The 24,208-nt window shown below is 45.9% G+C and overlaps 1 protein-coding gene across 4 annotated transcripts in view; it reads left to right on the top strand.

The window, feature by feature from the left end:
• Positions 1 to 24,208, top strand: part of LOC141086512 (uncharacterized) — a 59,854-nt gene that overhangs the window by 12,701 nt on the left and 22,945 nt on the right. The gene's annotated exons all lie outside the window — the stretch shown is intronic.

A 24,208-nucleotide genomic window follows, 5' to 3' on the forward strand; every position in this document is an offset into this window, starting at 1 on the left:
GTGGCGATACCTAATATGTGTATATTTATTGTTTTGGTTTTTTTTTATTCTCAAAAAATGAATTTATTGGGGAATATTTTTTTTTTTTTTTTTTTTTACTAATTTATTTGGCGATTATTTTTACACTTTTTTTTATTTTTTTTTTTTTACTTTATTACATAGTCCCAGGTGGGACATCACTGTCCTGTGACAGATCGCTGATCTGTCACATCACAGATCACTGTGACAGATCAGCAATCTGTCACAGGCATTGAAGAAGACTTCCTCTTGCCTGCGCTTTGCAGGCACTGAGGAAGCCAGCTTCCTCCAGGCTCCCGAAGGCCCCCATCGCCATCTTGGATTCGGGGGCCTGGAGGAAAGGAGCCCCCCGCAGCAGCGCTGCACATTGCGCTGCCGTGGGGGGCTCAGGGAAGCACGGAGGGAGCCCCCTCCCTGCCGATGCTTCCCTTTAACTCCCGGTACACCGCGATCGTGTTTGGTGTGCAAGGGGTTAACGTGTCGGGGGCGGTCCGTGACCGCCCCGACACATTGTGCCGGGTGTCAGCTGTGATAATCAGCTGACACCCGGCCGCGATCAGCGGCGCTCACCACGTGGGCGCCGCTGATCGCGGTAGACGTACTATCCCGTCCATGGGCATAGGGGCCCGGGTCCCATGGACGGGATAGTACGTCGGATGTCAGGAAGGGGTTAAAGAGAAAAAATAGTATGGACAAAACAAACAGCCATTGATTGTTATAGAGACTTCTCAAGACAAAAAGTACGTCCAAAACAACCCTGCCGTCCCAAACATCCCTCTCCGACCCAACCCCATCCACAGCCCCTGCTATTTTCACCCATCTCAAGACAGGTTCAATCAAGTTCAGAGTTTACCACTTGATGCAATGTAGAACTGCCAATATCCCAGCATTACTGAACATTAGTGAAAGGAGATAAATGATACATGAAATGTTCTGTTTGACAAGACCTCCCTAACGGGGTCCAGCAGCAACGTGTTAAGCAGGAATATAATTCGAGGGATCCGAAGCCACCAAAGGAAAATCAGATCTGTTCTTGTTGCTGGCAGAAGATATACAATCATTCCTTCTTGCATGCTTCAGCATTGGTGGAAATCCTTCCATAGAAAGCCATTTGAGGCAATTCTTCCATATAGAAAGCCAATTAGGAATAGTTACGAAATTCATCCTGAGGAAGTCAAAGAGAGCATTAAAATCATTTGTGTCCCTTAAGAAAAAAGGTAGAGCTTTCTTTATGATGAATTCAAAGGGTTGTCCCCATCTCTAAGAAGCGCCAACTTCACAGATCAAGTGGTTGAACGAGGCACTTCATATAAACCGCACTCTGTGAATAGCATAAAAGGCATCTCATGGTATGTGAGGCCGCATGAGGCAACAATCTGACCTGGTCTGGCTGTGGTGTATAGGGCCCTTCTGCATTGTTAGATGAAGGTGGAGTGCCCAGGTATGGAGGCAGATTGGTCATCCTCAATGTAGGTTTCTTCCTCTGTTTCAAGAGAGCGCTTGGAGGTTCTTTGCCTACAGGCGGGTTGGGCATTGGCGTCATTGTAGCTGAAGAAGATTGGTCCATGTCGGGATGAGAGGGTGAAAAAATACACCTAATATAATTGGTATAATTGGAATGTGTACCTTCTGGGTGAGAGATTGAGCTTGCTGTCTCGTCACTTTCTGGGCATCACCAGAGGTATATTATATAAAGGAAGTCCATGTAAGGTGCCTGGTTCTATGGAGCACAATCAGTGTCCTCACTCCACCACGGTTAAGCCACACTACACATATAGTTTCTTTTATATCCCACTTAGAGTCGTAGCTAGGGGTTTGATTCAGGGGTGGCGAAACTTCTGAGTGGGCCCCGAACCAGGTAACCCTGATCACAACTATGGTGGCAAATCCTAAAAGTGGATGTAGGAGAACCTCTGCAGATGACAGTGTTGTTACTAAAAAAAAATCTTTATGCAAAGACCAACACTGATATTACTACCATATGGGGGCCATATAGTTGTAGATATCAGTCCTGCTGAACATGTAAGAGATTACAGTACAGTTACAGATAGTGACTTACAGCTGACGTTCTTCCTGGGGGAGTCATTCACTTTTCCTTCTGGCCCAGAACAACATGACAGATTCTTCCAGCCAAGACTCATCTGCAGAGCTTACAATAAAGACACATTTGACTTCTCACAGTTCCAGCTCCGTCCCCATCTGTCCCCAACCAGCACAAACTCCTCATCCTACTGATATCCCAATACGCTGCTGCCTTATGTGTCCCTATAACTTTACCTACTGTGTGCCCTCTAGATGGTAAAACACCCCTCTAAAATATATGAAAACCTTGTGCAAGTGCCCGAGAAAACAATGCTGACATTTTACCCATGTGATAAAACACTCCGGGATCGGCTTTGCTGGGGTCAAAGGTCACGTGCGTTCAGCATGAAACTCAGGCGCAGAGCTGGGATTCGAGTGTAACTGACCCTGGGTCAGGTTTATTAATGGTGAAAGCAATGCAAAAGGAAATAAAACATAAAACAAATCCTTGCCTGTCCGGCACTAACTAAACAATGGACAACCTAACTACCAACTGGCGGGCTTCTCCCGTCCAGCCAAACCACAGTTGCAGTGGGCACTGCTTTCACTCACGTGTGTCTCTCACACAGACAGGCTCTCTGTGTTCCCAGGCTGAGACACTCACACAACCACCTGGCATCCTTTTTATATCCACCTCCCATTATTCAGCAGCAAGCAGGTGCGATACTGACCAGACTAGGCCACATAGGAAAGGAATCTGGGCGAGATATACCTGCCCCCATCCACTATTCCCACATGATTCTCACATATCCCCCCCCTCTGCTCAGACCACTCCGGTCGAGCAATGACACCCGCCAAACAGTGCACTCGGGACAGGGCATCTGCATTTCCCATCTGTACCCCTGGGCGGTGCTCCACCGTAAAAGTGTAGGCCTGCAGGGCAAGGAACCACTGGGTCACTCGGCTATTCCGTTCCTTGTTCAAGTGCATCCACTTGAGAGGGGCATGGTCAGTGATCAGCCTGAACTTTCGGCCCACCAGGTAATATTTGAGGGCCTCTAGAGCCCATATAATGGCAAGGCACTCTTTTTCTACGACTGCATACCTTTGCTCGTGTTTATTCAGCTTCCTGCTGAGATAGAGGACTGGGTGTTCCACTCCGTCCCTCACTTGTGAGAGTACGGCCCCGATACCGGTATCAGAGGCATCCGTTTGTACCACAAACTCGCTGCGGAAGTCCGGAGTCACCAGTACGGGTTGAGAGCAAAGTGCCCGTTTTAGGCTATGGAAGGCTTCTTCAGCCGCTAAACTCCATTTAATCATGACGGAGTCTTTCCCTTTTGTAAGATCCGTCAGGGGGGTAGCGATGGCTGCAAAATTGGGTATGAACCGGCGATAATAGCCAGCGATTCCCAGGAAGGCTTGCACCTGCTTCTTGTTGACAGGTTGTGGCCAGTCCTGAACCGCCTGAATCTTATCAACCTGGGGTTTAACAACACCCCTCCCAATTACATACCCCAAATACCGGGCTTCTTCTAGCCCGATGTGACATTTCTTGGGGTTCGCGGTTAGACCTGCCTCCCACAGGTCGTCAATCACAGCTTGTACTTTCTGGAGATGAGACTCCCAGTCCAAGCTGTAAATGACAATGTCATCCAAATAGGCCGAAGCGTACCGCTTATGTGGCCTCAGGACTCGATCCATCAGTCTCTGGAAGGTCGCCGGTACCCCGTGCAGTCCAAACGGCATATACACATACTGAAATAAACCTTCCGGCGTAGCAAATGCCGTCTTTTCTCTGGCAGCCTCAGCCAGAGGGTTCTGCCAATACCCCTTTGTTAGATCTAGGGTCGTAATATACCGGGCTTTTCCTAACCGATCTAATAACTCGTCGACCCGGGGCATAGGATAGGCATCAAATTTTGAGACCGCATTCAGTTTCCTGAAGTCATTGCAGAACCGGATGGTGCCGTCCGGTTTAGGAATTAGCACAATCGGGCTGGACCACGCACTGTGCGATTCCTCAATGACTCCTAACTCTAACATTGCCTTCACTTCTCGGGAAACGGCTTCACGGCGCGCTTCCGGGATTCGGTAGGGCTTTACGTGAACTGTGACACCAGGTTCCGTTACGATGTCATGTTTCATTAGCATAGTCTGCCCAGGTTTTTCTGAGAAACTTTTGGTTGTGAAGTAGAAACTGCCTGACCTCAGTCTTTTGCCGCTCCGAGAGAGAGTCTCTGCAACCCGTACCTCCGGTACGGTATGCGAGCAGACCGGACGGGCCATCTCCGCTGACAAGGCAGACCGATCCTTCCAGGGCTTTATCAGATTTACATGATAAATCTGTTCAGGTTTCCGTTTACCTGCCTGGTATACTTTGTAGTTTACTTCACCAACTCTTTCCTTGATCTCAAAGGGGCCCTGCCACTTTGCCAGGAACTTACTGTCCACCGTGGGGACCAGGATCAACACCCTATCTCCGGGTGCAAACGTACGGATCTTGGCGCCCCTATCATAGATTCTTTTTTGGGCTCCTTGAGCCTGTATCATGTGTTCTTTGACGATAGGCATAACAGCCGCAATATGGTCCTGCATTTGTGTGACGTGATCTATCACTGTTTTAAACGGAGTGACCTGACCCTCCCAGGTTTCTTTTGCAACGTCTAACAGTCCGCGAGGACGTCGGGCGTACAATAACTCGAAAGACGAGAATCCCGTGGAAGACTGGGGTACTTCCCTGATGGCAAAAAGCAAATACGGAAGTAAATAGTCCCAGTTCTTCCCATCCTTGTCTATCACTTTTCTCAGCATCTGCTTCAGAGTTTTATTGAACCGTTCGACCAACCCGTCTGTTTGAGGGTGATACACGGATGTGCGTAACGGTTCGATTTGTAACAATCGGCAGAGCTCCTTCATTACCCTGGACATAAAGGGGGTCCCCTGGTCGGTGAGTATCTGTTTTGGTATACCGACCCGACTAAACACATGCACCAGTTCCTTGGCAATCGTCTTGGTGGCCGTGTTACGCAAAGGGATGGCCTCCGGGTAACGAGTGGCATAATCCAAGATGACCAGGATATGTTGGTGTCCACGTGCAGACCGTGGAAGGGGCCCAACTAAATCCATCCCAATCCTCTCAAATGGGACTTCAATAATAGGTAGGGGTACCAAAGGGCTACAGAACCGGGGCTTAGGTGCAGAGGCTTGGCAGTCAGGACAAGACTCACAATATACTCGAATATCGTGATGCATGCCTGGCCAAACAAAACAGTGTAATATCCTTTTGGTGGTTTTCTGGACTCCCAGGTGACCTCCCATCACATGTCCGTGGGCCAGGTCCAGCACCTGCCGCCGGTAGGGTTTTGGCACGACTAATAGTTGCACCGTATCTTCCCCCTTTTTCTCTATCTGATGGAGTAAATCATTCTCCAGAACCATGTAAGGAGCCAGCCTAGAGCCAGGTTCTACGGGTACCCCATTTATCATTTTTACATTTGTCCTAGCCTGAGAAAGGGTAGGATCCTTTATTTGCTCACTTTGGAAGTCATCTTTCTGAACTTCTAAATCCGGCAAACGGGGAGGTGGACGGCTGTCGGCCTCCTCCTCTTCCCCGGTCTCCTCCGTATCACCCGCCATGACTGAAAACGGGAACTGCAGGTCATTTCCCGCAGACTCTTCCCCAGAGTCTTCCGGGGAGACCTCTTCCAGGGGTTCGGGACCCACACGCGCCCTGGGAGAAGAATCATGTACACTATTACCCTGGGGTATCAACTGATTCTCCCACAATTGCCAGAAGTGGGGAAAATCCCGGCCCAGGATAACATCATGCAATAACGCCGGGACGAGTCCCACTTTATGTTGCACAGACCCATAGGAAGTAGTAATGCATATGACCGTGGTGAGGTACGAACAGGTGTCTCCATGCACACACGTTACAGAAAATTTGTCTGATGGTCCAGTCGGGGCTGACACCAGACTGGCCTTCACCAGAGTCACCACACTTCCCGAGTCTAACAATGCCACCACCTTTTTGCCATCAACAGTTAAATCACACAAGTGTTTTTCCACATCCTTTTGACCGGCATTCACACTCACTACCCGTGCAACCATAGACATGCGGTTTTTAGAGTCTGTGAGGTCGCACTGCACGGGTTCAGTAGTGACCGGACAGTTCGCAGCAATATGTCCCATCTCTTGGCAGCGGAAACACCTAACGGGCCCCTTGCTTAGACCATAGTTCGTTACTCTCGGCCTCGCAGTGCGGGCAGTCCCATTTTCCTCCCCCACTGTCTTAGGGATTTTTCCTTCTCCCCTACTCCCTGGAACAGTCTTACCGGTTCCAGGTGGAGATGATGAAGAACGAGGTGGGGTAGCGTCGTCTCGGAGTCCTTCCGCCACGGAGTAACGTTCAACCAGATCCACCAGTTGATCTGCCGTCGTAGGATTTCCATGGCTTACCCACTTCCTCAGGGCTGGCGGTAGAGCTCTCAGGTACTTGTCCATGACGACTCTCTGGATTATCTCTGGCGCTGTCAGCACCTCGGGTTGTAGCCACTTCTTCGTCACGTGGATCAGGTCGAACATCTGTGACCGCAGTGGTTTATCCGGCTGATAAGTCCATTGATGCACTCTCTGTGCACGGACAGCGGTCGTCACTCCCTGCTGGGCCAAGATCTCGGCTTTCAATTTGTCAAAGTCCTGCGCGGCTTCAGGCTCTAAGTCATAATATGCCTTTTGGGCCTCACCGGAAAGAAACGGGGCAATCAGGCCGGCCCATCGTGCCTTCGGCCATTTTTCTCGCACCGCCGTCCGTTCAAACGTGGTCAGGTATGCCTCGACGTCATGTTCGGTCGTCATTTTGTGCCAGTACCGACTCACGTGAATCACTCTCGACTCGGCTTCCAGGTTAAGCTCAGGTAAGCTTGCCAAGCACTGCGCCACCTGCTGGAGAAGCAAACGATCGGTAACTGTCATGTCCACCAACTCCTTCAGCTGGGCCATCATCACCCGATTAGCTTCTTGCTGGATGGCGGTGGACTGTACCAGCGCTTTCACCACGTCCTCCATGCTCATGCTTGCAACGTGATGCCCGCGTTCTCCACCACAATGTGATAAAACACTCCGGGATCGGCTTTGCTGGGGTCAAAGGTCACGTGCGTTCAGCATGAAACTCAGGCGCAGAGCTGGGATTCGGGTGTAACTGACCCTGGGTCAGGTTTATTAATGGTGAAAGCAATGCAAAAGGAAATAAAACATAAAACAAATCATTGCCTGTCCGGCACTAACTAAACAATGGACAACCTAACTACCAACTGGCGGGCTTCTCCCGTCCAGCCAAACCACAGTTGCAGTGGGCACTGCTTTCACTCACGTGTGTCTCTCACACAGACAGGCTCTCTGTGTTCCCAGGCTGAGACACTCACACAACCACCTGGCATCCTTTTTATATCCACCTCCCATTATTCATTAGCAAGCAGGTGCGATACTGACCAGACTAGGCCACATAGGAAAGGAATCTGGGCGAGATATACCTGCCCTCATCCACTATTCCCACATGATTCTCACACCCACTAGAAAGTAATAATGCCCTCTCTGTGTGCTACTTTGACAGTCACAACAACCTCAGTGCCCCTATAACAATAAGTGCCCACTTAACATTTAATACTGTCCTGAGTCTCCCCCTGAACAATTCCCCTTTACACAGTATGATGCTCTTCTATACACAGCATAATGCTTTCACACTATATAGTATCCCCCGCACAGTATACTGACCCCTTAATAGCCCCCAAACTGTTTTATGGCCCCAACACTGTACAAAGACCCCACATTAGCTTCCACACTGTATGTTGGCCCACTAACAGTAGTCCCCACACTGTATGATAGCCTCCTCAGTAGCCCCCACACTGTATGATTGGTCCCTCAGGTAGCCTCCATATAGTTTAATGCACCCCATAGTCCTCCATATCTCCATATAGTATAATGCACTTCCCATAATCCTCACTATAGTATAATGCATCCCATATTTCTCCATATAGTATAATTCATCCTATAGTCCCCCATATAGTATAATGCCTAGCTACTACTGCTAATACATGTTATACATGTTACATGTTATGATAGGGCATTTTGTAATGTATTCTTACCAGTAACAGCTAATCAAAACTAAAAAATGTACTGCTTATTATAAAGTTTATAAATCATACTGCTCCTGTTATTCAGTCCATTTACATTGGTCAGCAACTCTCCCACACACTACGATGTTCCCATAATTACAATAATTTTTATTTTTATAGCACCATGATATCCTGCAGCACTTTAAAATTCCGATGGTACTTGTACAAACAAGATAAGACATAACAGAGTAACACATAATTCAAACGCTTTGCTAAACAAGCTGTACATGTACAATAATTGCCAGACTGAATGCATAGTGCAGCAATTTCCTGCTTGTTCTGTCATTCTGTGCCATGTTGGAAGATATCAGTACAACATTTTATGATCGTGATTGTTGTGTACAGCAAAGGAAATGACGTCTGGTCTTGAATAACCTGCTTTTGTACACATGTACCTTTTATTACAATCAGTAAATACATAAAAATCAGCCTGCAAATGGCGCTATCACATTAACTATACCAATATCATACAAAAGAAACTAAAAGAGTACATTTTCTTCTTTCTTTTCATTGTAGTATAGTATCATTTCAGTTTAAAACTGAATTTAAAGTGATCTGGGAAAAAAATTGAAATTTCCACTTCCAATTACTAAAATTGTTTTACTCAGTTCACAAATGCAGATACAATTGTGAGAAGCGTCTCTTAGTGGTAGATGGTGTTGCAAGTGTCCCGGGTGCTGGATGTTTCAAAGTGTTGGGTGCCGGGCTCCAAAAGGAACTAATGTTCCCAGTTCTCACACAGGAGCCTTTTCAAACATGAAAAATATCTACAGTAATTTCAAGACTGAAACGTTATATAAATGAAACAATTTTATTTTAAAAACCTTTTGACTGTTCAAAACTTTTTGATCAGAAGTTTGAATTCCTGTCACCAGGTGAAAACTGTCCACTTTTTTCTCTTATGTTAGGCTAAGTTTACATGTGTGTTTGGGTGCTCTGCGTAGGGCAGCGAACTTCACTTCAGATCCGCATAGATGTGCATGCGTCCTGCGTACCTATCTTTAACATTGGGTACGCAGGGACATGCGTTGTATGCGCATGTGTACGCGTGCGTCGTTTTGACGTGCCCGCCGACTGCACGGGAACGCAACATGTTCCGTTCCCGTGCGGTCGGCGGGCACCTCAAAACGACGCACGCGGACACATCTGCATACAACGCATGTCCCTGCGTACCCAATGTTAAAGATAGGCACGCAGGACGCATGCACATCTATGCGGATCTGAAGTGAAGAAGCACGCAGCCCTACACAGAGCACCCAAACACACATGTAAACTTAGCCTTAGTCTTGTTTAATTCCACCATACGGCTCCAGAGACATGTGCCTTTATATTTGGTGCTAATTCTTAGGGTGTTATCAAGTGGTGTTTAGCCTGCTCTTTGAGTCACACCCCCTTGGTAAATACCATGGAAATTAAAGGGAACCTGTCTCCACCAAAAACGCTATTTATCTGCAGATATGGGCTTAATCTGCAGGTTGATAGCGTTACTAATCTGCTCGGTCCCTGCACATAGCCGAATGCTATGGGGAGAAAATGAACTTTATTATCCCCGGCATCATTTGGTTTCAGTCATGGGGGAGCAGCTGGTTCAGACACCACTCTGAGAATACAGAGAGGCAGCTGTAACCGCGCCCTCAGCCCTGACTGACACTGGCCCTGCATTGGGAACCGATTGTCAGATAGGTCCGGGGGCACGGTTACAGAGGTGCAAGGATGTTGTTCCTTGGGGTCCTTTCCATCCACAAGAAAAAATGTTTTGTCTCTTACCTTCTTGGTGGTCAAGATGTTCTCTACCTCAAAAAATGTCCTCAGAGCTGACTGGAGCAGAAGCTGTACCTGCATCTTTGATGAAGGAACTAAGGATGACAGGCATGAGGAGAGAAACGTGGAAAGAGTCAAGGATCCGTAAAGAGGCAGGGAGTTTTCGCTTGTAGGCTATAGAATTAATTTGTTTTAGAACCTCAAACGGACCGATGAAGCGAGGACCAAGTTTATAGGAGAGTATCTTGAGATGAACATATCTAGACGACAGCCAGACCTTTCCCCAGGACCAGTAGCTTGGCTACTGGGGGGGGGCAGAGGGGGCCGTCACCCCGGGCCCCGTCACATGAAGGGGCCCACCGGGAGCCAGAGCCACTGCTGTGATGAGGCAGAACACTGCACAGTAGGGAAGCAGCAAGATGCTTGCTCCCCAGCTTGATGGAGACTCTGCAGGCTGGCAGCAGAGTAGCCAGTTGCAAAGTCTCCCTCCTGCAGTGTAAAGTGCAGGCCTCACTGACCTGAGGAGCATCTGCTCTGCCTGTGGGGTTGCAGTTTTGTGCACAGGATGCTTAGATTGTCTCGGGCACGCTGGGTCCTAGTGCCAACCCTGCATTTCACTCAGACACTTCCTGGTCCTGTCTCACTGCCAGTGCCTGCAAACTTCATCTGTAAGTGGGGATGAAATGTAATAGATTGATTAAATGAAGGCATGTTATGGTCACTGGTGGTTGAATGTGAGAAGATGGGGGTATTGTGAGGGCTGAGGTAGGTGAGAGGCGACAGGACACTGTGGGGTAAATGTGAGAGAATGGGGGTATTGTGAGGGCTGAGGTGGGTGTGGGGTGACAGGACACTGGGGGGTGAATGTGAGAGAATGGGTTTATTGTGAGGGCTGAGGTAGGTGAGAGGCGACAGGACACTGGGGGGTGAATGAGAGAGAATGGGGGGATTGCGAGGGCTGAAGTGGGTGTGGGGCAACAGGACACTGAGGAGTGAATGTGAGAGTTTGAGGGTATTGTGAGGGCTGAGATGGGTGAGGGGCGACATGACACTGGAGGGTGAATGTGAGAGGATGGGTATTTTGTGAGGGCTGTGGTGGGTGTGGTGCGACAGGACACTGGGGTGTGAATGTGGGAGAAAGGGGGTATTGTGAGGGCTGAGGTGAGTGAGGGGCGACAGGGCACTGGGGGGTGAATGTGAGAGGATGGGGATATTGTGAGGGCTGAGGTGGGTGAGGGGCGACAGGACACTGGGGGCTGATTGTTATACTGTTTTGTTATGATATTACAGTGCTGTGCAAATTAATAGGGACAAAGCATTTTTTAAGTAAAATTGTAAGTTGGTTACCAGTCAGTGATTCAAACCAGTTTTAACTGCTTTGAACAGTTACTCACACCTGTTCAAAGCAGTTAAAACTGGTTTAAATCACTGACTGGTAACCAACTTAGTTTGCACAGCACTGTATATTCACTCTATTACATGTAATAGCTGCTATCTGGGGGGCTGAAGATGGGGAGGTCGGGGGCTTTTGATACTTACCTTAGCTCGGTCTTTTACGAGTATTAGTATAACAAGCCCCCATATAGTAACCATGAGCTGCATCACATTTAAAGGGAATCTGTCACCCCCTGGGATGTATATGGGCATACACGTAATAGAAATGTTACAATAGTCCTACCTGTCTGCCTCATAATAATGGTCTTGTTGAGAAATGTTATATTCTGTCTTTATGCTTATGATTTTTTCCAGGCTCCGGCACGTGCAGTGCCTGGAACAAATCCCTGCCTCCTGTCTTCATTGTAATACTTACTCCCTCGCATCAGCGCCAGTTATGTCCCCGGAATCCTGCACCCCCCGCACTCCCTCAGAAATATACACCTGATTCTCACTTCTATGGGCACTGCATTCAGGCTCGTCTGCGCTGGCGACTTCCGCTCCAGTGACCTCTGGTGTGCGCGCCAATAAGGCGCTCTCCCCACTTCCTCCCTGCATAGTCATCACAATGTAAATATGGTTCCTAGCGATGACTATGCAGGGAGGAAGTGGGGAGAGCATCTTATTGGCGCACACACCGGAGGTCACAGTGGCTCTCCTGCGTAGAAGTTCCTTGAATGCAGGGCCCACAGAAGGGATGTGTTCCTGAGGGAGTGCAGGGCGCAGGCACGGGATTCCGGGGCTGTAACTGATGCTGATGGGAAGGGGGTAGTATTACAATGAAGACAGGGGGCAGGGATTTCTTACAAGCACCGCACGCACCAGAGCCTGGAAGAAATCATTAACATAAAGACAGAATATAACATTTCTCAGCAACAAGACTGGATCGCCCTCCAGGGTCTCACCAGGTCGGCGGGGTACTCGGAGCAGGGCCCGGTGGCTTTCAATGGGAGATGTCATGGTAGCTGTGACCCGGTCCGTCGCCCTGGGTGTCCATTGTAAAAGGGGGGCTGTTGAGTGTGCGGATGATGATTAAAGTTTATTAGTGAATGATTCGTGATGCCACCTGTGGTGTTCGGCAATGAAGATGTTAAGCCGACGCTGCAGACAGATCCTCTGGGACAGATGGTGTGGTGCAGCAATGATGGTGTAGCCCTCCACAGGCAGGGCTGTAGTCCCAGGGCAGTGTACATGGAGAGATGGTGAGGAGAGGAGAGTGGTGTGGCGTTAAGCATAGAGATGTAGCAGTGCTCAATGGGTTGGCGCAGGAATAAGCGGAGAACACCAGGGCATGTAGTTCCAAAGCTTTACTCACAGTCTGTTGTGCTTACAGGTGCCCACCTCGGTGCCATGTCCTCCAGGTCAGGGGCCCAGCCATCCTCCATGCAAGATGAAGTACTCCGTTCCAACACTCCGCCAATATAAGTGCCTTTTCTGAACGTCTCCTTTTGCGCCTATAGTGAAGTTCTCTCAGTACTGAGTTACACTGGAGTCCCTCCCGTCAGATGTACCTAAGAACTCTACTTGTACGGCAGACAGCTGTAGCCTGCTTCGGGTACTCCTTGCTACTTAGTCCTGGCTCACTCTCATTGCTGTTGTGCCCCCAAGTCTTATGTGGGAATAAAGTGGTGACAACTTCTATTCCTCCGGTGTCTGCTGCAGGACCATTTGTATCCATACAACCTCGGGGACCGGACCCCGGCCATGCGCTGTGAACTTGGGAAGGGTTCTGCTCTACCCCTTATCCTTAGTCCTCCTCTCCTTACGTTCTGTACCAATCCTTCTTTCTTATGGAGAGAGTCAGGCTTTCCTTCAATATCCCTTTCTTGTGCCAGTGGACCCTGGTCACTGAGGTTGGCTGCAGCACTTCCTTCATCCATCCCACTCAGGGGATCTTCACTCTTCCACTGACTCAGTCAGACTGACTAAATCCTAAACTCTTCCCGCTCTTTTTTGGTGATGACTAAACTCCACCCACCTCCCAGCACTCTTCGTGTTCCAAGCAGGGAGCCACCAAAGGGTGCTGTGCTACACTACTATGTTGTGTGGGATGCAGGTGTTGGAGCATGGTCAGGAGTCTCCACCTTACCTGAATGGTGGGGTACCACACCTCAGGAGGAGGTGCAGCACCTCTGTGGCGACTGAACCCTCAGGGGCGCCACAAGACCATTAATATGAGGCAGATAGATAGGACCAGTGTAATATTTCTATTACCTGTATGCCCATATTAATAGGTCATACACGTCCCAGAGGGTAACAGATTCCCTTTAAAGCACCACTCCAGCATTTTTTTTATTTCACCGCTGGAGTGGTGCCACTTAAATCCAAGTCCTCTACCGACTGTCTGATACTCACCTTCCGGCGTTTTCATCTGTTTTCGCCGCCGCTCGGCTCCATCTCCGGCAGTTTGTGACCTGTCCACTGCTCCAGTGTTTCATGGAGTGGCGCAGAGGTCTCTAATCAAAGTGAGTCTGAGAGCCCCATTCAGGTCTTGTTCTTGCCTTTTTCTGTCTTTCTTAGACTTACATTGAGCGCTTGTGACGTAACGTCTAATTTTTGGCCAGTCAGAAGCTGTGCTCACAAGATGGAGCCGCTGGACTGGAGCAGTGCCAAAAAATGGTAAATACGCCAGAGGATGAGTATATGTTCGGGGCAGGGGACTTACGCTTAACCCCTTTACTCCCAAGGGTAGTTTGCATGTTAATGCCCGGGCCAATTTTTACAATTCTGACAACTGTCCCTTTATGAGGTAATAACTCTGGAACGCTTCCATGGATCCCGGTGATTCTGACATTGTTTTCTTGTGACATATTGTACTTCATGTTAGTGGTAAAATTTCATTCATATAACTTGCGTTTATTTGTGAAAAAAATTGAAATTTGGCGAAAATTTAGAAAATTTTACAATTTTCCAACTTTGAATTTTTATGCCCTTAAATCACAGAGATACGGCACACAAAAAACTTAATAAGTAACATTTCCCACATGTTTACTTTACATTAGCATGATTTTGGAACCAAAATTTGTTTTTGTTAGGAAGTTATAAGGGTTAAAAGTAGACCAGCGATTTCTCATTTTTACAACACCATTTTATTTTTAGGGACCACATAATAATAATCTTTATTTATATAGCGCCAACATATTCCGCAGTGCTTTACAGTTTAACAGTTTCAAAACACAAGTCATAAGTAACAACATTAACAGTAAAATAAGATGACCCTGCTCATGAGAGCTTACAATCTACAATGAGGTGGGGGAGATGCAAAGTACAGGTGTGTATTTACAATGATGTATTTACAATGATGATCCAGCCATCTTGAGAAGGTGGGGGATAGAGATAGTGAATGGACTACACATGCAAACTTACACATAAAATGAATTTGATTAGTGAATGTGATAGGCTGCTCTGAACAGATGTGTTTTGAGGGAGCGCCAAAAACTGTGCAAATTGTGGATAGTCCTAATTTCTTGGGGTAGAGCATTACAGAGGATTGGTGCAGCGCGGGAGAAGTCTTGGAGTCAGGAGTGGGAGGTGTGGATTAGTGCAGAGGTTAGTCAAAAGTCTTTTGCAGAGCGCAGCGGTCGGCTAGGCCGATAGACAGAAATGAGGGAGGAGATGTAGTGGGGTGCCGCACTGTGGAGAGCTTTGTGGGTGAGAACAAGTACTTTGAATTGGATCCTATAATGAATGGGCAGCCAGTGTAATGATTGGCGAAGAGTGGACGCATCTGAGCATCGATTAGCAAGATAGATGACCCTGGCTGCTGCATTAAGTATGGACTGGAGAGGGGAAAGTCGAGTGACGGGGAGGCAAATTAATAGTACGTTGCAGTAGTCCAGGCAGGAGTGGATCAATGCGACAGTGAGTGTTTTTGTGGTTTCCATGGTGAGAAAAGGGTGAATTCTGGAAATGTTCTTTAGGTGTTAGCGGCAAGAGCTGGCAAGAGATTGTATATGGGACATGATTGGTGTCAAACATAACGCCCAGACAGTGCTGCAGGGGTGTTATTATGGTGCCACGCACGGAGAGGGAAATGTCAGATTTAGGGAGGTTAGTAGACTTCAGGAGCAGATGAAGTTCACATTTGAAGTCACTTTGAGAGGTCTATATGATAGAAAATACCCAAAAGGGACACCATTCTGAAAACTGCACCCCTCAAGGTGCTCAAAACCACATTCAAGAAGTTTATTAACCCTTCAGGTGCTTCACAGGAATTTTTTGAATGCTTAAAAAAAAAATGAACATTTAACTTTTTTTTTCACAAAAAAAATTACTTCAGGTCCAACTCTTTTATTTTACCAAGGACAACAGGAGAAATTGGACTGCAAAAGTTATTGTGCAATTTGTTCTGAGTATGCTGATACCTGATATGTGGGGGGCAACCACTGTTTGGGCGCATGGCAGAGCTCAGAAGGGAAGGAGCACCGTTTGACTTTTTCAACGCAAAATTGTCTGGAATTGAGATCTGGAGCCATGTCACTTTTGGAGAGCCCCTGATGTGCCTAAACAGTGGAAACTCCCCACAAGTGACCCTATTTTGGAAACTAAACCCTCCCAAGGAACTTATCTAGATTTGTGGTGAGAACTTTGAATCCCCATGGGCTTCACATAAATTTATAACGTAAAGCCGTAAAATTAAAAAATCATATTTTTTCCACAAAAATGATCTTTTCACCCCCAATTTTTATTTTCCAAAGAGAAACGGGACCCCAAAAGTAATTGTTTTGCCCTGAGTACGCTGATACCCCATATGTGGGGGTAAACCACTATTTGGGCGCATGGCAGAGCTCGGAAGGGAAGCAGCGCCATTTGACTTTTTTGGCTGGAGATTGGACGCCATGTTGCATTTGGAGAGACTCTTATGTGCCTAAACAGTGGAAACCCTCCACAAATCACACTATTTTGGAAACTAGACCCCCAAGTAACTTATCTAGATGTGTGGTGAGCACTTTGAACCCCCAAGTACTTCACAGAAGTTTATAACGCCCGGGCGTGAAAATTAAAAAATCAAATTTTTTCAGCAAACATGACCTTTTAGTCTCCAATTTTTTTTATTTTCCCAAGGGTAACAGGATAAATTGGACCCCAAAAGATGTTGTCCAATTTGTCCTGAGTACGCTGATACCCCATATGTGGGAGAAAACTATTGTATGCGCACACGTCGGGGCTCGGAAGGGAAGTAGTGACGTTTTGGAATGCAGACTTTGATGGAATGGTCTGCAGGTGTCATGTCGCATTTGGAGAGTCCCTGATGTGCCTAAACTGTGGAAATCCCCAACAAGTGACCCCATTTTGGAAACTAGACCCCACAAGGAACTTGTCTAGATGTGTGGTGAGCACTTTGAACCCCCCAGTGCTTCACAGAACTTTATAACGCCCAGGCGTGAAAATAAAAAAATCATATTTTTTCCACAAACATGACCTTTTAGTCCCCAATTTTTTTTATTTTACCAAGGGTAACAGGAGAAATTGGACCACAAAAGTTGTTGTTCAATTTGTCCTGAGCATGCTGATACCCCATATGTGGGGTAAACCACTGTTTGGGCACACGTCGGGGCTCGGAAGGGAAGTAGTGACGTTTTGGAATGCAGACTTTGATGGAATGGTCTGCGAGTGTCATGTCGCATTTGGAGAGTCCCTGATGTGCCTAAACTGTGGAAACCCCCCACAAGTGACACCATTTTGGAAACTAGACCCCCCCAGGGAACTTATCTAGATGTGTGGTTAGCACTTTGAACCCCCAAGTGCTTCACAGAACTTTATAACGTAAAGCCATACAAATAAATAAAATGATATTTGTTTCCACAAAAATGATATTTTTGCCCCTAATTTTTTATTTTCTCAAGGGTAACAGTAGAAATTGGACCCCAAAAGTTGTTGTCCAATTTGTCCTGAGTACGCTGGTACCCCATATGTAGGAGTAAACCACTGTTTGGGTGCATGGCAGATCTTGGAAGTGGAGGAGCACCGTTTGACTTTTTCACCGCAGAATTGGCTGGAATTGAGATCAGATGCCATGTTGCGTTTGGAGAGCCCCTGATGTGCCCAAACAGTGGAAACCCCCCAATTCTAAATCCAACCCTAACCCCAACACACCCCTAACCCTGATATCAGCCCTAGTCCTAAACCTAGCCCTAATGGGAAAATGGAAATAAATTGATTTTTTTTAATTTTATTATTTTTCCCTAACTAAGGAGGTGATAAAGGGGGTTTGATTTACTATTTTTATCGGGTCTTTATGTTTGGCAGCTGTCATACGCTAAAAGATGCTTTTTATTGTAAAAATAGTTTTTGCATCATCACATTTTCACAGCTATAATTTTTCCCTATTTTGACCCACAGAGTCATGTGGGGTCTTTTTTTTTGCGGGACGAGTTGACGTTTTTATTGGTACCATTTTTGGGCACGTGACTTTTTTGATCGCTTTTTATTCTGATTTTTGGGACACAGAATGAACAAGAAAACAGCATTTCATGAATTTCTTTTGGGTGGTGCGTTTACACCGTTCCGCGTGTGGTAAAATTGATAAAGGGGTTCTATTCTTCGGGTCAGTATGATTACAGCGATACCTCATTTATATCTTTTTTTTATGCTTTGGCGCTTTTATATAATAAAACCAATTTTATATAAAAAATAATTATTTTTGCATCGCTTTATTCTGCGAGCTATAACTTCTTATTTTTTTGCTGATGATGCTGTATCACGGCTCATTTTTTGTGGGACAAGATGACGGTTTCAGCGGTACCATGTTTATTCATATCTGTCTATCTGTCTTTTTTATCACGCGTTATTGCACTTTTTGTTCAGTGGTATGATGATAAAGCATTGTTTTTTGCTTTCTTTTTTTGAGGCGGTTCACTAAAGGGGTTTACTAGTGGGACAGTTTTATAGGGTGGGTCGTTACGGGCATGGCGATACTAAATATGTGTACTTTTATAGTTTTTTTATTTATTTAGAAAAAAGCATTTATTAGGGAATATATTTTTTTAATTTATTTAGGAATTTTTTTAAAATTATTATTTTTTTTTTCTGTTTTACTTTATTACTTTGTCCCGGGGGGGGACATCACTGTCTTGTGTCACTTAGAACAGCGCTGTGTCAGATCAGCGATCTGACAGGTGCTGCTGCAGGCTTCCTCCTTGCCTGCTTTCAGCATAGTGGATCTGGGAGCCCGCGTCGCTCCGGATTTGTCAGAGAAGTGCACAGGGAGCCCCCTCGCTGCGCGATTCTTCCCTGTGCCCCCGGTACACTGCAATCATGTTTGATCGCACTGTGTCGGGGGTTAATGTGCCGGGGGCGGTCTTTGACCGCCCCTGACACATAGTGCCGGGTGTCAGCTGTGATAATCAGCTAACACTCAGCCGCGATCAGTGGCGCTTACCCCATGAGCGTCCCTGATCGCGCTGGACGTACTGTTCCGTCCTTGGGACTTAGGTCCCAGGTCACATGGACGGAATAGTACGTCCAATGTAGGTAAGGGGTTAAAGCACCACTCCAGCAGTGAAAAAATAACCCCAGCTGGAGTGGAGCTTTAATAATTTAATAAGCAATTTATTATTCTAAAGTTAATTATGGCTTGGAATAAATGTCTGCTGTCACTTTATGTGACTGCAGACTGCCAAATCATGACAGGAGAGTGCCTGCTGCCTAAGCCCCAAATATCACTGGCGTTATCGGGCGGTCATGGATCCCCACATTTGCTACTGGCATGTGTCGACAAGAAAGGTTTGATTTCTCTCAATAGAACAGAATTGAGAGAAGCCGAAAGAGTCATGACATGACCACCTGCTCGAATCTGTGATAATAAAGTGGGCACTTAAGAAGCATTATTGTTATAGGGGCACTCAGAGTATTGTGCCCATCAAAGTTGAATATTGGGTATTACTTTTTAGGGATAAAAAGTGGAGGGCACTAGCACAGGGCATTAATATTTTTAGGGGGGAATTTTACTATCTAGAGAGCACAAAGGTGTCATTATTACAATGTAAGGGGCTCATTGGTGGCAGTATTATGTGGGGCTGTAAGAGGAGCTGTCATTGTACCACACAGCAGGTGCTGTAGGACACATATGGCAGCTGCAGCTCAGTGTTGGGGTATCAGCAGAATGGGTAGTTGATGCAGCATAGGAAAAAAAGTGGTCAGACAATCCGCGTTGCGAATCACTATGAACAGTGTTTTTTCCTGAGGAAGGAGTTTTGTGAAACTTGGAAACGTGTCGAATAAAGACCACTGTAATAATAATTGTTCATAGTGATTCGCAGCGCGGATTGTCTGACCACTTTTTTTCCAATCCTGCATCTTCTACGTCGGTCCCTCGTGGATCTGTGGTTTCTGCAGCAGCGAATCCTCCATGCTTATTACAAGCTCCATCTGGTGAGTGTATTATTTTTAAATTGATATACCTACACTGGATAATGCACTATGGCGCTATTTCTCTTCAATAGTATCCCCAGAATGGGTAGTTTGCACAGGTTGGGCATAGATATGAACGGTGCAGGAAATGTGAGAAGTCAGATGTGTTGTTGTAATCTCTGCAGACGAGTGCTGGTTGGAGAAGTTGTCATGTCGGTCTGGGCCAGATGGAAAAGAGTGCAAAAGTCCACCAGAAAGAACATCACCTGTAAGTCACAATCTATAACTGTACTGTGATCTCTTATATGATCTGCAGGACTGGTATCTACCATGATATGGTCCCCATATAGTATCAGTGTTCATTTTTGTATATAGATTTATTTTCAAGCTCAGAGCAGTCATCTGCTGATGTTCCTCTATACTCACAATTAGGGTGCACCACCGTAGTCGTAGTCAGGATTTCCTGGTTAGGGGCCAACTCGGATTTTTCGCCCCCCCAAGCTGAAACCCTACCTACGCCTCTGCCCAGGACAAAACAGAGGTAGATCCAGATGTCTCTTGTCTGCGTTTTTTTTAATCAATTCAGAGAACTTGAGTAAGGAGGACTTGGTGTCCTCCCATATTTTAGAAAAGCCCCTGATGAGATTCCGCAGCAGAAATATCAGAGGAAGAGGAAAAAGGGAACGGAATACTGGAGTTTTTCCCATAGTCCACAAAATACAGAGATTTGGCAGAAGATTCACTCAAATGGTTGTTGTATGAGAATTCGGCCCAAGGCAGCAGATCGGCCCAGTCACTATGGTGGGCATTGCCAAAATGCCGTAGCTAGTTGGTCAGGATCTAAGTCAGGGTCGGACTGAGGCACTGGGACACCCCATCTCCTGCCTCCTTCATTAGTCCCTGCCCTGCCCTGCATGTCAATATTGCCTACAACTGTTCCAGCATGCAGTGTGCAGATGTCAGGCACACCGGCGACTGGGCACAACTCCTAGACTAGGCACAAACTCCACTCATCCAGCTGAGAGCACTGTGCCAGCCATTTCCACATCATCCTATAAATCCCAGCAATGACGTCTCTGGGCTGTTCTATGCGCACATGACCTGTGATGAGGTCACGGGGGGTGGAGTCAGGGGTCACATGATCAGGGGCCTCAGAGTATGCAGGACATTGCTGTGCTGGTTGTCATGTTGCTGGATGAGGGAAAGTTTATGTGTGGGGTCAAGAGGGGTTTACAGTGTGGATGTAGCAGAGCTGTGTGTGTACGAGGTGTGCGGAGCAGAGCCTTGTTTGTACGAGGTGTGCGGAGCAGAGCCATATTTGTACGAGGTGTACGGAGCGGAGCCATGTGTTTATGAGGTGTACAGAGCGGAGCCATGTGTGTACGAGGTGTATGGAGCGGAGCCGTGTGTGTGCGAGGTGTACGGAACGGAGCCCTGTGTATGCAAGGTGTACAGCGCAGAGCCATGTGTGTGCGAGGTGTACGGAGCGGAGCCACATGTGTACGGAGCGGAGTCGTGTGTGTACAAGGTGTACGGAACGGAGCCCTGTGTAAATGAAGTGTATAGAGCCGTGTGTGGGTACGGGGTGTGCGGAGCGGAGTCACGTGTGTACAAGGTGTATGGAGCAGTGCCGTGTGTGTACGAGGTGTACGGAACGGAGCCCTGTGTGTATAAAGTGTACAGAGCCGTGTGTGTGTACGGGGTGTACAGAGTGGAGCCGCGTGTGTACGAAACAGAGCCCTGTGTATACGAAGTGTACGAAGCTGAGCCGTGTGTGTACGGAGCGGAGCCATGTGTGTTTGAGGTTTACGAGTGGAGCCATGTGTGTACCAGGTGTACGGAGCGGAGCTGCATGTGTATGGGGTGTGTGGAGCGGAGCCACGTGTGTTCTTTCTTTCTCTCTCTCTGTTCTTTCTTTCTCTCTGTTGTTTCTTTCTTTCTGTTCTTTCTTTCTCTGTTCTTTCTTTGTTTCTTTCTGTTCTTTCTTTCTCTGTTCTTTATTTATCTCTCTTCTTTTACTCTCTCTTTCTGTTCTTTATTTCACCCTCTTTCTTTCTCTCTGTTCTTTCTCTCTCTAATCTTTCTTTTTTCTTTCTCTCTGTTCTTTCTTTCTCTCTCTCTCTGTTCTTTCTTTCTCTCTCTGTTCTTTCTCTCCCTCTCTATTCTTTCTTTCTTTTTTCTTTCTTTCTTTCTTTCTTTCTTTCTTTCTTTCTTTCTTTCTTTCTTTCTTTCTCTCTTTTCTTTCTTTCCCTTCTTTCTTTCTATCTGTTCTTTCTTTCTCTCTGTTTTCTTTCTCTCTGTTCTTTCTTTCCCCTCTTTCTTTCTCTGTTTCTTTCTTTCTCTCTCTGTTCTTTCTTTCTCTGTTCTTTCTTTCTCTCCTTTCTTTCTTTCTTTCTTTCTCTCTGTTTTCTTTTTTCTCTCAGTTCTTTCTTTCTTTTCCTCAGTACCAGTCAGTGTGCCCACAATACCAGCCACTGTGCCCATAATGCCAACCTCTCTGCCCTCAGTACCAGTCAGTATGATCAGCAGTGCTAAATGGGTGCAGTTGGGGTGTGGACCTGGGTGTGGCTAATTGTGAAATGGGTGTGGTCAAGTGTGACCTAAAATTTTCGCAGCGTGCCGCAGCCTTTGTCCCATTTTCCCTTCAAAAGTTGGGAGGTATGATGGTGGGCCCCAAGAATGATTTTTCTCTGGTGTGACCTAGGTACTCCAGTCCGACGCTGCTCATATCTATCTCATATCTATCTATCAATCTCATATCTATTTATCTATCTAAGCCAAAAAAAACAATCAGCATCTCCTAGAGTGAACACGTGCAAGCTGCGAAAACTGCATAATATAGACAAAAATGAACCTTCATTTTTTCATATATTACTGTAAGTAAAAAATTTTTTGGGGGAAAATAAATTTTTGGGAAAATTTTGCTAAATTGAATGTTTTTTATGTTTTTCTGTGTTTTCACATGGCCTAGATTCATGCACATGTGCTGCTGTGTTCCTTTTTGTCTATATCTATCTATCTATCTATCTATCTATCTAATTCATATCTTTCTTTCTCTATCTGTTCTTTCTTTCTCTCTGTTCTTTATTTATTTCCCCTCTTTCTTTCTCTCTCTGTTCTTTCTCTCCCTCTCGATTCTTTCTTTCTTTCTCTCTCTTTTCTTTCTTTCCCTTCTTTCTTTCTCTCTATCTGTTCTTTCTTTCTCTCTGTTCTTTCTTTCTCTCTCTGTTTCTTTCTCTGTTCTTTCTCTCTCTCTGTTTTCTTTTTTCTCTCTCAGTTCTTTCTTTCTTTTCCTCAGTACCAGTCAGTGTGCCCACAGTACCAGCCACTGTGTCCACAATACCAGCCACTGTGCCCATAATGACAACCTCTCTGCCCTCAGTACCAGTCAGTATGATCAGCAGTGCTAAATGGGTGCAGTTGGGGTGTGGACCTGGGTGTGGCTAATTGTGAAATGGGTGTGGTCGATTGTGACCCACAATTTGCCGCAGCGTGCCGCAGCCTTTGTCCCATTTTCCCTTCTTCAAAAGTTGGGAGGTTTGATGGTGGGTCCCAAGAATGATTTTTCTCTGGTGTGACCTAGGTACTCCAGTCCGACGCTGCTCATATCTATCTCATATCTATCTATCAATCTCATATCTATTTATCTATCTAAGCCAAAAAAAACAATCAGCATCTCCTAGTGTGAACACGTGCAAGCTGCGAAAACTGCATAATATAGACAAAAATGAACCTTCATTTTTTCATATATTACTGTAAGTAAAAAATTTTTGGGGGGAAAATAAGTTTTTGGGAAAATTTTGCTAAATTTAATGTTTTTAATGTTTTTCTGTATTTTCACATGGCCTAGATTTATGCACATGTGCTGCTGTGTTCCTTTTTGTCTATATCTATCTATCTATCTATCTAATTCATATCTATCCCATATTTCTCTATATATCTATCTCATATCTACCTATCTCATATCTATCTAATATCTATGCCATATCTCTATCTATCTGTCTATCTATCAATCTCATATCTATCTCATATCTATCTAACTACCACATATTTATCTATCTATCTCATATCTATCTATCTATCTCATATCTATCTATCTCATATCTATCCCCTATTTCTCTATCTATCTACCACATATCTATCTATCTATCTATCTATCTATCTATCTATCTATCTATCTATCTATCTATCTCATATCTATCTATTTGTCTATCTATCATTCTCATATCTATCTATCTATCTATCTATCTATCTATCTATCTATCTATCTATCTATCTATCTATCTATCTTATATCCCTTATTTCTCTATTGATCTATCTCATATCTCGCTATCCCATATCTACCTATCTAGAAAAAGGCTCACACACAGAGCCTAAACGTTATGCACATAAGGGCTATTAAAATAGCTTTTTTTTTGCACTCACTAAAATGATGGTGTGCTGCT

The sequence above is a fragment of the Dendrobates tinctorius genome, unplaced genomic scaffold, assembly GCF_039654945.1.
Source record: "Dendrobates tinctorius isolate UK_male_01 unplaced genomic scaffold, ASM3965494v1 ptg000032l, whole genome shotgun sequence".
In the NCBI taxonomy this organism is placed as follows: Eukaryota; Metazoa; Chordata; class Amphibia; order Anura; family Dendrobatidae; genus Dendrobates; species Dendrobates tinctorius.